Genomic DNA, 13067 nt, shown 5'->3' with positions numbered 1-13067 from the left:
TCCCTTCTTTGTCAGCTCTCCTCTTCAGATCCTTCTGTGAGTAGGTGACACAGTTTCCCTGTTAGAAAGAGTCATTTTCAGGCTCGAAGTACATCTGACTTGGGGGAAGCATTTTTACACTCTGAAAGGGGAAGATAAATTTGCTCTCACCCAGCACCCACCGCCCGCCCCTGGATCCAACGTGCCTGGACTCATTCTTCCTTCTTTCGCCTTCTCAGGGAACGCGGACAGCCCATGGCTGAGATGGTAGAAAAAGGAGAGCTCGACCTGAGCCATTCCCCAGCCCCCTGCTCCCCGAAACCCTCGGGGCCGGCCTCTGCCTGGATAAGCAAGCAGAGACCGCTTTGATCGAAACACTGATGGGCTTTCTCTTCTCGGCCATTTGGGTTGCTCTGAATTCATTTCTCTAGGTGAAGCGGGGACGGAGGACGGATGTGAAGTGGTGAGTGTTTGCAGTTTTCCACCCCCTTGCGGGCTCCCCCAGCCCTCTGAGGGGCAGACGCTCTTGCTTGGTTTCATCAGGAGCTGATCCTGGCGAGGGACGGTTCGGGAACGGACACCGGGCGGGAGGAAGGAGGCCCGGCCGGCTGGATTTGAGAGACAGTTTAAGGCAGGTGGAGACTGGATCGTGTCCTGAGTGTGTGTGCTTGGGCACGTGTGCGGGCACACATAAACTCTGTCCGACCCTCCTTGCTTTCCTCTGCCCCTTCCCCCCTCCCCCCGCTCCGGTGGCCACACCAGGCCTCCGCCAACCTCCCAAGCTCCGGCCCCGCCTCCGCCATCTCCTTCTTGGCAAATAGCCTGGCCTCCTACCCCCCCATTCCCGTGAGCGCTCACTCAACCTCCCTCCTCCAGATTTGGAGACTGCCCTACACCCGGACCCGGGGTTTCCTCCTTCCTCCCCACCACCACCCGGGCCCGGCCCCCCTCTTCTCCAACTCAGTTCTTCCTCTTTCCCATTGGACGCCACCTGCTCAGCTCTGCGCGTCTCAGGAACCTCGGGTGAACTCTCTCCCCACCCTTATTTGACCTCGTCCCGTCTCCAGTGACTAGTTCCCTCTAGAAGATTTCCACCTGCTCTAACCTTTCCTAGCCACAAAATGCAAAGCCTCTGCCCTCCGTCTCTCCATTGGCCTTTCTGTCCCCCCTTTTCGTCGTCTGGATTCTCACAGAGGTCCCTGTATTAGCGGCCTCCATTTCTGTCCCTCTGGCTCATGGCCGAGTCCTCCCCAAGGCTGCTTCAGCCCTCATTCCTGCCCAGAACACGCCTTCCTGAGATCACCAGTGAGTCCAATGTCTTTACGTCTAATGGAGTTTTCCAATCCTCCTCCTCCCTCATGACCCAGCAGATTCGACACGGTTGATAGTTTCCGTCTCCTTCTCCTCTTCGCTTCTCTTCACTTTGCTTCGCTTTCGGGAAGCCACAGTCTCCTGGTTTTCCTCGTACCTTTGATGGCACCTTCCCAGTTGCCTTGGGGACCCATTCCACCCTACGTGTCTATTCACATTGGCTTTCTGAGGGCTCTGGCCTGGGCTCTCTCTTTGTGCCACTGTGGGGCCTCTCGTTCACCCTCACAGCTTCGGCCACTATCCCTGTGATGTTGACTTTCTGGTTAATAACTCCAGCCCGGATCCACCAGCTGACCTCCAGGCCTGTTCAGCCGCTGGCCTCGCTTCCTCGCTGCCTCTCTGACTACACTGTCCAGTGTTTCCACCCGCCATGCCAGATGGGAATCCTCGGGTCCTCCTTGGTGGCCTCTCTCCTCTCACGTCATTACCCTGGTAGGCGTACCCCCGAGTGTCTCTCAAATCTAACCATTCTCTCCTCGACCACTACTGGTCTCCTCCCAGAGGCAGCGATGGACCCTGACCCTCCTCGTTCACTAGCCACTTCCTCTAAACTCCCCATCTGGGCCCAAGTGCCGTCTTCAATATGAAAATCTGATCATGTGACACACTCTGTCTCTTGTTTTTCATCTTTTATCTATTTTTGAGACAGAGAGAGACAGAGCATGAGCAGAGGAGGGGCAGAGAGAGAGGGGGACACGGAATCCGAAGCAGGATCCAGGCTCCGAGCTGTTGGCACAGAGCCCGACGCGGGGCTCGAACTCACAGACCGTGAGATCACGACCTGAGCCGAAGTCGGTCGCTCAACTGACTGAGCCACCCAGGAGCCTCTAATCATGTGACCCTCTTATTTAAAACCCTTAAATAGCTTCTTGATGCTCTGCAGATAATGACCATAGGTATTAATAGAGACCGTGAGCCTCCGTGTGCTCCTGTCCTATTCACCTTTGTAGCCTCATCTGACACGCTCTCCCTCCCTGAGCCCTGCCCACCCCCCTCCCCCCAGTTCCTCACAGGGCACCATGCAGGGGGGAAGGGATGCTGTGAACAGTCAGTCTGGGACAACAGGCACGAGACAAGACTGTCTTGGGGAAGCTGTGTGCCCGACTCAGAGGTGACACATTTTCGCAGCATCCCACGATAGACTTCTGCGGTGCCCGGAGCCTCCGCTGACGTTCCTTGTCACCATGTTTTGCATGCACTTATGGGATCTTGGATGAATGCTTTTTATCCCCGCCGAAGTGCAAGCTCCCCGAAGTCAGGAGCTATGTATGTCAGGTTTGTTCTCTGTGTACATCCAGGAAGCAGCACGGTGCCTGGCATGTGACGGCTCGATAGCGTTCAATAGCTGAGTGAATGCGGAAGTCAGATGCTCCCTGGGGTGGGTGGGGGGGGGGGGGCGATCATCCATCGGTTTTTCAGGTTTCTGCACATCTGCCTTTGTTTCAATGATTCTCTCTCTTTTTCACGTTTTAGTTATTTACTTGGTTTTGAAGGGGGGGGGGGGAAGGGACAGAGAGAGAGAGAGACAGAGAGAGAATCCCAAGCTGATTGCACACTGTCACTGCAGAGCCTGATGCGGGGCTCGATCTCACAAACTGAACCCTGAGATCATGACCCGGAGCCGAAATCGAGAGTTGGACACTCTACCCCTTGAGCCGCCCAGGTGCCCCTTAAGGATTCTTATACGATGAACAGCCTTGGAAGGTAGAGATAATGTCTCCCTTCAAAACCAAGGACAGGCGTGCCAACTTTCTGCTATGAAGGTAACGTTCTCCTCTGGAGAGAAGGGTCGGGAGCCCTACTGTGTGCCAGGGAAGATCCGGGGTCGCCAGGAGCAGGGATCTTCGTGGAGCAGGTGTAATCTGGCTCCTGTCGTCTGGGGGGAGCTGGGGCTCAGGTAACCGACGCAAGGCATGCGGACATTCCAGCTGCTGCCGTCACGAATAAGCTGTCTTTCGTCTCCGGCGCAGGAGGGTGGACCTTCTCCCAGCTTCCATGCCCGCCCCTGGTTGGGCGACATCTCAGACCTTTCGGAGTTCCTGACGTTAATTCAAGTCATTGTACTTTACTCCTTCCGTACGTTCCTTGAACTTTGGTGTCGAGATGTGAAGAAAGGAAGCGCGAGTCCCGGGCCCTGTAAATTGCTTCCACGAGACAAACCTCAGCCCCGGATCGCGGCTACGCGATCTCCTGAAGGAAGCGCTGGTTTTGCTGACCATCTCTCTTCCTTGCTCTTGTTTCTGTGGGTTCTCTGTTCTCTTCTTCTGATGCGCAATTCTTTTCCCTCGGGGTTCCTTCATCTGTGCTCTGTTCCCTTACAAGTACTGAAGCGAAGTGCCCGCCCAGTGTTAGCGGAGTTGCAGAGGGGGCTTGTAGAGAGGGAAAACATTCCAGGTTTGGTAGGCGGTGGTGGGAAAAACCCCGGATCAGAAGTTAGGAGGCACAACATTCAGATCCGTTCTGGCATCGCTGCTTATGTGGAGTGGGGCAGGTCAGGAAACTCTGATTTCCTCTCCTGAGCTCATGCATTCATTCATTCATTCATTCATTTTTGCACCCACTTATTCATCAACCGTCACTTGTTAAATTATTTAAAATAAATGACGCCAGTCTTCCTTCAAAGGACTCACACTCTAATGAGGAGACAGACAGGAGAACTGCAACCCTCACATGATGTGAAAGGCGTGGTAACAGAGGAAGTCCTGGGGACTCATTGGAGGGCCTGTGGGGGCAGACAGAGGTGCAAGAGTGAGCCGCAGGGAACCGTGCGGGCAGCTGGGGCCTGAGCCGAGTCTGGTAGAGCAGGTGCTTGGCCATGAAGAGGGCCAGGAAGGAGATTTTAGTCAAAGGAAGGAGAAAGTCCCAATGACTCCTGTTGAGCCTTGACCTACCAGGCTCTGCCTCTACCACTAGATTGCCCAGCCCTCCAGTGGTGTCCCTAGGGGAGAGTCTTTATCGCCCGTAGGGCCGTGAAAAGTGTGGAAGGCGGCATGACAGCACGATAAACTCTGCCATTGGCCCTACAGTCTGGGTCCGGCCATCTTGTCTGCCCAAAAGGGATCGGGTCAGTATTCCCCAGGGGCTGGCTGTGGGACGAGTGTTCACCACGGTCCTTGGCACTTGGCAAACATCCAAACGACTGCATCAAAACGGGGCAACGTTTTGGAAATTATCCATGACTTTGTTTTTGCCTCTTTGAGAACATGACCTTCTCCCTAGTTGGCCCAGGATCTCCATCTGCCTGGGCTGGGAGGGGGGAGCTGAGAGGAGAATCCCGCAGGAGGGCAGAGGTAATTCTCAAGTTTCCAACGTGCTTAATAGGATTAGGCAGCAAGAGGTTAGCCTGGAGAAGCGGGATATTGTCTTGAGGTGGAATCACAAATTCTTTATTCCCTTACCTTGAGTATTCTCCCCCCCCCCGCCATCACCTTCATCACAGATGACAGAAGGAAGGCAGGGCAATGCAGGGCATCTGGTGAGACGATGCCAGACTCTCGTCATTATTTACATCCATGTGAGTCAATGAAAAGAGTTTAACAGTCTCAGTCACGGGGGGTTGGCTGCCCTTCCAGAAGCCTGCAGGGGGACAGGGCCATGCTGGCCTTCCAAACAGCTCCTGCCCCCCACGTTCTTCAAGCGAGCATATGCTTGGAAAATGACTACCAGGTAGAAAAAAAAATAGGGGGTCTCTTATTAATTTCAGGGAGGCACGAAGCCATCCCAAGAATTTGGAAGCATCGCAGAAGCTTCTTGACAAATCTCCGGAGTGCATACCATGCTTGAGCCGGCAAACATGTCCGCTGATTTGCATTTTTAAAAGGGGAGCGTGTTGTAGAATTCTCTGGATTCCTGTCTCTTAGAAACGCTGTGGTGCTTCCAAGGGGTTAGCGCCGGATTAGACATGGTTGCTGGAAGCAGAAAAGTCTGCAAATTATCCTTCCTTTGGGGGTGATTGAGTTCTTTAGTTTGCCTTGCTCTTAAATGGTGCTTATTGGCTGCTTGTGAAAATGGAAACAGACCCAGGATTTGTTCCAGGGCTGAGCACCCGGGGTCGAGGGGCAACGGCACCAATATGGCATCTCACTGCGTTCCTCCCTTTTTGTCCTAGGAGGGCGACGTGTGGGGCTGTGCATTCAAACGATAAAGAGACGCTTGCTATCAAACATTCGAGGCATTTCCTCCCACTCTTGAAACTTGAAATTTAATTTCTTGCCTTTCCAGAATAATATTTGACATATTTTAAAAAGCCAAAAAGCACCACAAGGCTCATGGTGAAAAATAACAGTCTGTGCCCTGCCCACCCCCACCCCCAACAAAGAACCGAGGCAAACACTGAAAAGCCTTTTGCCTGTCTGTTCTGCTTTCTTCTTTTCATCTCTCTCTTTAAAAAAAAATTTTTTTTTTAACGTTTATTTATTTTGAGAGACAGAGACAGAGCGCAAGCAGGGGAGGGGCAGAGAGAGAGGGAGACGCAGAATCCGAAGCAGGCTCCAGGCTCCGAGCTGTCGGCACAGAGCCCGACGTGGGGCTCAAACCCACGAGCCGTGAGATCATGACCTGAGCCAAAACCAAGAGCTGGATGCTTAACCAACCGAGCCACCCAGGTGCCCCAAGGACTCCTTTTTCTAATGCCCCTTCGCCACCCCCACCTCGATGTAGTAAACGCTTCCCACAACAGCCATCCTCCCAAACATCATTGTTCGATGCTTACGCGATCATGGTTCTATCTGTATTTTCCACAGCAACTCCCCGTGTCCTTGTGTGGTTGTCACTGTTGCTCGATGTCAAACGTTTGGGGGTCTACCTTCAGGGTACGTGGCAAGACTTTTTTCTGCTCCCTTTGAATCCAGGCGGGGCAGCGTGGGGGGCGGGGGGTGGGGGTCGTGTGACTGATCTGGCCAACAGGCTCCAGGGCATTTAATTGCTGATGTGAAATTCTCCAGGGGTCTCTTTGCATCAGGCACCGCAAGTTACCCGCGTTCCAGAAGGTGTTTGCTCCATCAGTCTGGCTCCTTTTGTGACTATGATGAGGACAGTCCCTTTTTCAACTGGCGGTGCGCGTGTAGCCATAAGCAAAAGATAAAATCTGGTTGTTTTAAGCTCCTGTGGTTTTGGGGACCATGTTGGTTAGCACACTGTAACCAAAGTTTTCCTAACTGAATTCTTTCCTGAGCAAATGTTTATTTTTCCTGGAAATAGCAATGCGTCATTTTCAAAGGTTTGCTTAATTTTCTCTGTGCCAATCAGAAATTCAACTCCAAAGTCTACACTAAGGGTATAAATCTCTTCTCAGTATTCTTTGTCAAAGACTCTATTAATTTCATCTTTTCTTTGGGGCTCTCTGTTCAGGGGTGGCCTTCTAGCCTCCTGCACAATGGTCTTCCTGGAGACCGCCTCCACCTCTCTCCGGTGGGGCATAAATCCCCTGCTAACTTGTTTTTGGCCGATGAGTTGTGAGCAGCAATGTTGTGTGTGACCTTTGGAAAATGTCCTTAAAGAGAGGAGGCTCACGGCACCTGGGTGGCTTAGTTGATTAAGCGTCCAGCTCTTAGTTTTGGCTCAGGTCATGATCTCACAGCACGTGAGTTCAAGCCCTGAATCGGGCTCTTCCCTGACACTGTGGAGCCTGCCTGGGATTCTCTCACTCTGCCTCTCTTTCTGCCCTTCCTGTGTTTTCTTTTTCTCTCTCAAAATAAATAAATAAGCTTAAAAAAAAAAAGAAGAAGAATAAGCCCATCTTTTTCTTTCCTTCTTCAAGCTGCATGGGATAGAATGTGATGGTTGGAGCTCTGGCAGCCTTTTTGGACCATAGTGACAGGATGTCTTGAAGGAATCCAGATCCCTGGTAATTGTGGAGCCTCCAAACAAGCACTGGCCTGCCTATCACACTTTTATTGATGGATGGATGGATTGATTGAGTGATTGATTGATTTTAACATTTATTTATTTTTGAGAGACAGAGACAGAGCATGAATGGGGGAGGGGCAGAGAGAGAGGGAGACACAGAATCCGAAGCAAGCTCCGAGCTCCGAGCTGTCAGCACAGAGCCCGATGTGGGGCTCGAACTCACAAATTGTGAGATCGTCACCTGAGCGGAAGTCGGATGCTTAACCGACTGAGCCACCCAGACGCCCCACGCTTATTTTTTTAAATGTGAAACATAAACATATTTTATTTAATCTGGTTTTGAAGTTTTGGTCACATGAAGGTGAAGCCGATTCTGAATAAACCGTCCTGACGCTTAGCTAGCTCTTTTGTCGTGGTGAAGCACATCCTCTTATCTATCATGGTTTGGTTAGGAAATAGAAGAAGTTGTTAAATCATCACTTCACAACTTTCATCAAAATTCATTCCAAGAGGATTAAGTACAACGTAAAACGGGAAATTGAAACATCTAGGTGAACAATCATGACTTCGACCTGGAGACTTTCAAAAGATGACCATGGTAGAAACCAACAACAAGTTTAACAATAATGTAAACACAAAAATAAAATCTTTCCTAGGACATATCACACCACCAAAAACAAAATGAGTGAAAACTAATAGGAAGCCGTAATTAGGGGCGCCTGGGGGGCTCAGTCGGTTGAGCGACCGACTTCGGCTCAGGTCATGATCTCACGGCTCGTGGGTTCGAGCCCCACGTCGGGCTCTGGGCTGACAGCTCGGAGCCCGGAGCCTGCTTCCGATTCTGTGTCCCCCCCTCCTTCTCTGCCCCACCCCTGCTCGCACTCTGTCTCTCTCTCTCTCAAAAGTAAATAAACATTAAAACATTTTAATAGGAAGCCATTATTAAAACTCAGGGCTGCTGGTCAAAAAGGTTCTTCCCTTTACCCAGGGTTTCTCAGCGTTGGCACTCTTGATATATTGGACTGGATAATTCTTTGTTACGGGGGTCTGCACGTTGCAGGAAGTTCAGCAGCAGCTCTGGCTTCGAGATGCCCAGTGGCATGCTGTGCCCTAGTTATTGACAACCCAAATATCTCCAGACACTGCCACACGTCCTTGAGGAGCAGAGTCAGCCGGGGGTTGCAAGCCACTGCTCTGCGCGGGGGTCTCACATTTGAGCGTGCATCAGAACCACCTAGAGCGTCTGTCAAACACAGATGGCTGGGTCTTCTCCCTGGAATTTCTGACATAATTGGCCCCAGGTGGGGTTTGAGAATTTGCATTTCTAGTAAGTTCCCAGGTGGTGCTGAAGCTGCTGGCCTGGGGACCACACCTGGAGAAACTCTGATCTGTAAGCTTTTGCTGGCAAAAACACATCACCCTTAGAATATAAAAGTAACAATAATATTGACATTTCCAGAACATGGAAAGGCTGTGACCATAGGCAATTGAGGGACATCTTGACAGTGGAGTTCGGGAGTTAAAAAAATTTTTTTTTAACGTTTATTTATTTTTGAGACAGAGAGAGACAGAGCACGAACGGAGGAGGGTCAGAGAGAGAGGGAGACACAGAATCTGAAACAAGCTCCAGGCTCTGAGCTGTCAGCACAGAGCCCGACGCGGGGCTCGAAATCACGGACCACGAGATCATGACCTGAGCCGAAGTCGGCTGCTTAACTGGCTGAGCCACCCAGGCGCCCCCAGGAGTTTAGAAACCGTGTCGTTACAAGAGACTGCATGATAGAGGCAAAATTTGTGATTTCTGGTTCAGACAAAGACTTGGTTTACATTTGCTCTAAACTTAGCGATTTTTCTCAAGTAATATTACTGTAGATGTGACCAAAAGAAAAAGAAGCACTCCCAAGAGAAATGATGGAGATGTTAGCAATGAACCTTATTAGTCTGTGTTATGGACGACCACCGTCTTTATTCAAACTTTTTCCAATTGCTTGTTAAGCTTCCCGTGATAAACGTTATATACACATCCAGGAGCTATATAAGAAAAAAAGTTCTGGGGCGCCTGGGTGGCTCAGTCGGTTAAGCGCCCGACTTCGGCTCAGGTCACGATCTCGCGGTCCATGAGTTCGAGCCCCACGTCGGGCTCTGGGCTGATGGCTCAGAGCCTGGAGCCTGCTTCCGATTCTGTGTCTCCCTCTCTCTCTGCCCCTCCCCCGTTCATGCTATGTCTCTCTCCGTCTCAAAAATAAATAAAATGTTAAAAAAAAATTTTTTTTTAAATAAAAAATAAAAAAAAAAAGAAAAAAAGTTCTAAGGCCTTCTTCACTTGCTGCCATGTAACTTTTAAGAGCTTAACTAAATATTTTTTGTGGGAAGGGCAGAAAATTGCTGGAATTAATGCCGTATACCTTGCTGAAGACAGGCAAAAAAAAAAAAATAATAATGAAATAAATCATGACAGCCTGAATTTCATTGGCTGGCTTATATATAATCTTCTGGGTTTACCAGAAATGACGCATTTTTAGATCATCACTTCTTCTAAAAAAATGTTTATTCATTTTGGGGAGAGTGCAAGTGGGGAAGGGGCGAAGGGGGGGGGGGGACAGAGGACCCGAAGTGGGGTTTGCACTGAGGGGCTGACAGCCGCGAGCCCGGTGCGGGGCTTGAACTCATGAACCATGAGATCATGACCTGAGCGGAAGTCAGATGTTCAACCGACTGAGCCTCCCAGGCGCCCCCGGATCATCCCTCCGTAGCACCAACCAGCCCCTGCTCTCCATTGTTTATTGTAGCCAAGCGAATCCAGCCCTGGAATGTCTCTGGTGCCAGCAAACTACAAACAAAACCCATCGCCCTGTGCCGGCAACATTGTTTCACTGTTACCTCCTTCATCTCCTCTATTCTTTTGCAATTACTTTAATTAGCCCTGCTCACTTAATGGGACCTTGGAGGTTGGAGCCAGGTGGTGCCATCAGTTAAATCTGGAAGACTCTAATGGAATTGAGTTCAAACCAGGTTAAGAGTAAGAGAATTATAGATCTCGTGGCACACTGCTTTGTGTGACCTTTGGCGCCTCGGAAGTCACTGCTGGCTCGAATCGGAAAGAGCTTGGATGAAGGTTCCGAGAGATCACGTGTGCGCCTGTCTGGATGCTGCAGTCCGGCGTGGACAGGACAGGCGTGTCCCTGCCTCATGGAGCGTGTAGTCTAGCGATGAAGGACGATATCAAACGAGCAAGCAAGACCGCCAGGCTTTGCCATGAGGGCTCGGAAGGGAGGAAGGGGAGAGCTGATGTGGAGGGGTGAAGGGTACGCGAACTTCAGGGGTGCTCGGGAAAGCTCTCCAGGGAGGTGCTACTGAACGCTGCTACCCGAATGATGGGAAGGAGCTGACCTGGGAAAAACACGAGGAAGGGAGGCCCTCACTGTCAGATAGAAGGAATCGGGCACAGAAGGGCTCTGGAATGGAGGTTGTTTTGTGTCCCCAAGGAACTGCGAGGGCACCTGCATGACCGGGACCCGTCCAGGAAGGCCGGTGGCCCGAGAGGAGGCCAAAAGCTGCTGGGTCCAGAGGTGTTGCATGGGGCAGACAGACATTTAGACCCTGAGATTACCAGGGATTTTTAAAAGTCTTTGTTTATTTATTTATTTATTTATAATTTATTTATTTACTTACTAGTTTTTTTTTTTTAACATTTATTTATTTTTGAGAGACAGAGGGAGACAGAGCATGAGCAGGGGAGGGGCAGAGAGAGAGAGAGAGGGAGACACAGAATCGGAGGCAGGCTCCAGTCTCTGAGCTGTCAGCACAGAGCCCGACCCGGGGCTCGAACCCACGGACCGCGAGATCATGACCTGAGCCGAAGTCGGACGCTTGACCGTCTGAGCCCCCCGGGCGCCCTCAAAATTTTTATTTTTTTTAAACTCAAATCCAAGTTTGTTAACTCAAAATTTTTAACTCAAATCCAAGTTTAGTGCACCAGGGTTTTCAGGAGTAGAGTTTAGTGATTCATCACTTACATACAACACCCAGCGCTCATCCCAGCAAGTGCCCTCCTCAATGCCCTTCAGCCACTTAGCCCATCCCCCCAGCCAACATCTCTCCAGCAACCCTCAGTTTGTTCACCGGATTTAAGAGCCTCTTACGGTTTTCCTCCCTCTCTGATGTTTCCTTCCTCTCCCCTCTGTTCATCTGCTGTGTTTCCTGGATTCCACATGTGAGTGAAATCATTTGTCGTTCTCTGACTTACTTTGCTCAGTATGATACGCTCTAGTTCCATTCAGGTTGCTGCAAACGGCAAGATTTCATTCTTTTTGATGGACCTTTGGGCTCTTTCCATGGTTTGGCTGTTGTTGATAGCGTTGCCGTAAGCACTGGTGTGCATGTGCCCCTATGAGTCAGCGTATTTGTGTCCTTTGCACACAGAACTAGCCGTGCAATTGCCGGGCCGTAAGGGAGTTCGAGTCTCAATTTTTCGAGGAACCTCCGCACTGTTCTCCAAAGCGGCTGCACCAGTTGGCATTCCCACCGGCAGTGCAGGAGGGTTCCCGTTTCTCCGTTTCTCCGCGGCGCCCTCCCCGACACCTGTTGTCTCCTGAGTTGTTAACAACCTTTGTGGCAATGTGCTGATGAATGGGATGTGTGCAAAGAGCACCCTTGGGCTCGGGGCGGTAGATGTTCGTGAACCAGCCGGTAGGCGAAGTCACGAGACGCACGATTTTGACCCTTTGTGCAGAGGGCAGGCAAAACAGAGGCAATATTTTGATGGATCACGTTGCCTCCTGTGGTAGCGTCCATTTAACGCTTGCCCACCCCACTTCCGCTAGGGCACAGCGGCGGTGGTCAACGGACCCCGTGTCTCCTCCTCCTCCTCCTTCCTGGCGGTAGCAACGGGCCTGCCTCCGACCAGCATCCCTCCCCGCACCGCGTCCTTGGTAAACGGCCACAGTCTCACTGAGTACAGGAGATTCGTCTCTATACCGTGGGTGGGCCTCATCCGATCAGTTGAAGGCACCAATCGACAAAAAATGACCTCCTCGGAGCAGAAAGGAACTGGGCCAGCAGATTGCCTTTGAATTCAACTGCAACTCTCTTTGGGTCTCCAGTCTGCTGGTCCACCTGGCAGATTTTGGACTTTCTAGCCTCCACCGTTAGGTGAGCCAATTCTCTAAAACAAATCTCTCTGTCTCTCTCTTTTTCTGCTTCTGTCTCTGTCTGTCTGCCTGCCTCTCTAAACACCCTGTTGGTTCTGTTTCTCTGTAGAACTCCGACTGATAACACACTGCAGGGGTGCCTGGGTGGCTCAGTCAGTGAAGCATCTGACTTCTTCAGCTCAGGTCACGGTCTTGCGGTTTCTAAGTTTGAGCCCTGCATCAGGCTCTGCGCTGACAGCTCCGAGTCTGGAGCCTGTTTTGGATTCCGTGTCTCTTTCCCTCTTCCCGTCTCTGCTCCAGTCTCTCTCTCTGTCTCTCAAAAATAAACCTTAAAAAAATTTTAAAAATAGCTCACTTTATATTTTACTATTTATGCCCATTTCACAGACGAGGAAGTTGAGGTTCAGAGGCATCGAGTGCTGTGCACAAGGGTAGACGCTTGATACGTGTGGAGCCGAGATTCCGGGCTAGGTCTTCCTGAGCCACAGCACAACGCAGCTTCTCGTGCATGAACATGCACCATTGACTATAAAGTATCTGTCGCTTTTAAGACTCGCCAGCGACGTTGGGCTCTTACACCACGTGAAAATCATCAGCACTCGCACACCTTTTGGTCTAGGTGATGTGCACAAAGGTCCATTAGCAGAGAAGCCTGGTCACCAGGAAGCTTCCTGCTGCATGTGTACCTGCCTGACACACTTAGCTCCTATATATCAAATT

General features: G+C 50.8%; 1 long non-coding RNA gene across 1 annotated transcript; it reads left to right on the top strand.

The window, feature by feature from the left end:
• Positions 1–1658: 1658 nt before the first annotated feature.
• On the top strand, positions 1659–3421 carry LOC109264748 (uncharacterized). The gene is made up of 3 exons (XR_002078844.2): positions 1659–1782; positions 2918–3113; positions 3248–3421. It is a non-coding gene; the product is annotated as an uncharacterized LOC109264748 (long non-coding RNA).
• Positions 3422–13067: the final 9646 nt, after the last annotated feature.

Source organism: Panthera pardus, unplaced genomic scaffold (genome assembly GCF_024362965.1).
Source record: "Panthera pardus isolate Hobbes unplaced genomic scaffold, ASM2436296v1 HiC_scaffold_10, whole genome shotgun sequence".
Classification (NCBI taxonomy): Eukaryota; Metazoa; Chordata; class Mammalia; order Carnivora; family Felidae; genus Panthera; species Panthera pardus.
This window is presented reverse-complemented; position numbering and strand designations above follow the sequence as displayed.